Below are 3,751 nucleotides of genomic sequence, written 5' to 3'. Positions count from 1 at the left end.
TTACTACATAAGTAGTAGCACAAAGCCAGACAATGACCTTCAAATTTGAATATGCAGAAGGTACCTTTACAAGCAGGTCTCCCAACTCCCAAAAGAAAAGAGGATTTGGCAGCCGAACTAAGGAAGTTCTGCTGTCACTCCCATGTCCATCAGACAAGGAAAAGCTCAGAGAGGTAAAAAAGGGCAATGTAAGTGGGTGGCAAGGTGGGGTGAATATTATTTTTACCTGTTCTTTCAAGTTCTGAGAGGAATCACTGGATAGATAAATTAAGTAGCAAGCCACAAGGATCATTTTGTAACTCTTTTTACTTTGCTAAACCTAAAGAGGCCGGGAATCAGGTGTGTTTGCGAATTCTTAGAGATAACATCCCCCTTTAGGTTCACAGATGAAGCCTCTTGGTATCTAAAGAGGGAAAAATTCTTTTGTTCTAGTGAAACAGCCTGCACTGTTTCTCCCTTATTTCTCTCTACAGGATTCTCTTCTGCAAGCTTTACTATGATTGGGATGCAAATTAAAAGACAGGGTGGGGAAACATAAATTATGACCTATGACAGAGCAGTTTAAAATAGAGTGAAATACAAATACAGGTGTAAATAATAAAAAAAGCAGTATAAATAAAAGTTGAGGTCACATCTACTCCACACAGTCATGTTGTTTTTATTGTGGGAGTGACAAGGGACTCCAACAGAAGCACAGATTCCAACTGTGCTCACTGCTGCTCAAAGACAGAATGTAACAGGTATCTGCTTCTAAGTACAGCCTAATTTTATCCAGCATCTTTACTGAAGAAGATGTTCTAAAAAAAAGTCATGTGTCTTTGAAAGAGGGAAGACACCACAGAATATTACATATTGTCAAAAAGAAATTGTGTCAGAAATGTGTTCACTCATTCCAGTGCAAAGAGAAAAAGTTTATATTTTTATCTTTATATCTTTTTCACATAGATCTCTTTAGAGATCACGTTATTTTCAGTCCTCAGAAAAGTACTGTCTTTTTTAACCCCCTTTTGAGAAAAACATGTATAATTACAGAACAGTACTGAGCGGCATTAAAGCAAAAGTGTCTAGTGTGTTCTGAAAAACACTATATAATATTTAGGACATTGTATCACTATATTAATCACCTTTATTATCACAGAAGGAAGCATTCAATTAGAAACAGACATCTGAAATTTGGAGTGACAACACAGTAGACCACAGAGACTGGTAACGTGAGAAAAAGCATAATGACACCCTTGTGCTGGGCTGGTATAATGCTGAGCACCAGGGCAACTGGGAGTCACAAAAATGTTACTTGCCAAATAGTTTTTTTGCTTTAGTGGATAAAGTTACAAGTAACTTTGAATGACAATCTTGGCATATAAATGGTTAGCAGATATTAATTCCAGAATTTAGGCAGCTGTCTGGTGCAACCCGATATATTTTGTAAGTAGTTTTCCATATAAAATGTCTCACAGAAAGCTTTACAGCGAATCATCCTTTGAATATGCACACACAAGAGTTGCAATATAATCCATATTTGACATATAGAGACATAGTATAGGCAGAGACAAATGAATTAGGATCTACTGTAAAAGCAGACACTCATAAACAGCAGCTAATTAAGAGTTTATCAGCATGTCACTATGCATAACAAACCCTAGTATTTCACTAAAGCATAGTGGCGTGTGCAAGCTCAGCTGTCAGATCTTGTCAGATCGGAGGCTTATGCGAGGTAAGGCCGTGACACTGCACACAGCACTGTGCTGTATGTGGGAGTAGCAGGATACAGGATGACAGGATGGTTCTTCTGTAAATTCACATCACTGCTTACATTTTTCAGAATTAAACCCTTACAAAAATGCCTATTCTATACAACATTTTACCTTAAGTAAGGTAAGACATTGGGGACTTTGTCTTATAGAAATAGAAAGCAAAAACAAAGTGTAAGGTATTAATATGAAATAGCACCCTACATTATCAGAAGACAGATGCTTTCACAACACCAAAGAGGCAGCTGAACAAAGGAATGGTGTCTTTAGCTGCTGCTAGACATTCCACAGTGTGCATGTGCTGTGATTGTACGAATTATGTGAGCTCATCACTCTCAGTGGCAGAAATATGACAGAACTAAAGTACTTACTATGCCAATATGAAAAATATTCTTGTTTCCTTCAATTTTCTGTTAGTCCTACAGAAGTCGCCTTTTTCTCAGCACAAAGGTGCAAAGACTACACAGCAATGATATGAAACAGATACTTTCTATTTAAGCTTCAGCTTGTGATCCCTCCATTGTGATCACTAATTGTGCAGCTTAGGGCTCACTCTGAGTCTCACAGCTTTGCAATATCGCTGAGAGGTCAGCTGGGACAGAGTCAAAGTATCCTGAATGATCAGGCTTCAGTTTGGCAGCTGCAAGTCTCTGACTGTCTGATACCTATCATTACAAAAAGTCTTGCTTCCAAGTTTCCTTATCTGTTTTCTCAGGATCAGAAGAGGATTCATTTCTCATACTTGAAATCTTTCAAGTGCCTTCTGCCTGACTTCTGGATTGCCAGGGGCTTTAGACAGAAAGTGCTGCTGAAATCCAGAATCTCAGAGAATAAGAAAAGCCTTTGATCTGGAAAACTCTCCTAAAGAAGAGAAAGAGACTTCCTTTTTGTCAATATAGATAGTAGGCATGTTGAAAACATTTGCTTTTTTATAAGAGGAAATGTGATTCTGAGCTACATCAGAAACCCACTGACTGTAATTTTAATTGTTCCAACATTTATTAACATGGACCAACTTCTTGCAGTCTATCAATTGCAAGTAGTGACCATCAAATTAAGCTATTTGCAGTAAAATTCAAAGCACAAGGGGTAGTAGGCCTGCGAAACTTTTTACCAAAGGACATTGTGGATTTAGGCAATTTACAACATTTCAGAGAAGGTTGTCTAACTGGGAGAGAGATGTGTTGGTGGATTTCTGCACAAATGGTATCAGGATTAGGAAGTCTTCAAATCTGAAAGAATCAAGAGACTGGGAAAGTGTATGTTTGATCTGCTTTTACTGGGTTTTATGCATTTAGTTATGGATATTGCTGGAGATAGAATATGGTCCTAGACAAACACAAGGCTCTTTGTAAAGAAATTTCTGAATTCCAAACTGCTGGTTATCGGGATCTTCCAAATACCAGGGAATGTTGACAATATAGTCTTCCTGTTCTTATACTCTTCTGCAGGTCCCTGCTCTTGACCAGTGCTGGAGACAGGATGTGGGGCTACAGGGTCCTTCAGAGCTAGTATGCTAGGTCTGGAGCTCTTATGCTCAAGAATAGCAGTCTAATTCAGGCTAGTACTTTTCCAGTCACCCTTTTTATCAAGACTGTTCAGAGGCATATTCTGGCATATCCTGCTACTTTTCATCTGTCCAGTACTCTCTGTGGGTCATTCTAGAAAAAGGAAGTAAAAACAAAGTACTTAAGAGAATGACTGTGATCGTGACTTGGTTCCACAGCTACAAAGCTTTGAACCCTCCCACTATTCACAGTCTCACAGAATATAAGACCATTAGAATTGGTCTCAAAATTTTTGAGAACAGTTGTTTATATAAACAACTCTTTTATCTTCAAAAAATTTCTTTTTGGCCTAAATATTGCACCTATGATCACAAATTTCCGCTTTTTATGTGGCTTAAAAAAAAATAAACAAATAACAATAGAAAAATTGCAGTAGGCCTTTTTGCTTAATTTCCTGAAAATACAGAAGTGGCTTCTTGGTGGGACTTTCCA

The sequence above is a fragment of the Corvus moneduloides genome, chromosome 6 (genome assembly GCF_009650955.1).
Source record: "Corvus moneduloides isolate bCorMon1 chromosome 6, bCorMon1.pri, whole genome shotgun sequence".
In the NCBI taxonomy this organism is placed as follows: domain Eukaryota; kingdom Metazoa; phylum Chordata; class Aves; order Passeriformes; family Corvidae; genus Corvus; species Corvus moneduloides.
This window is presented reverse-complemented; position numbering follows the sequence as displayed.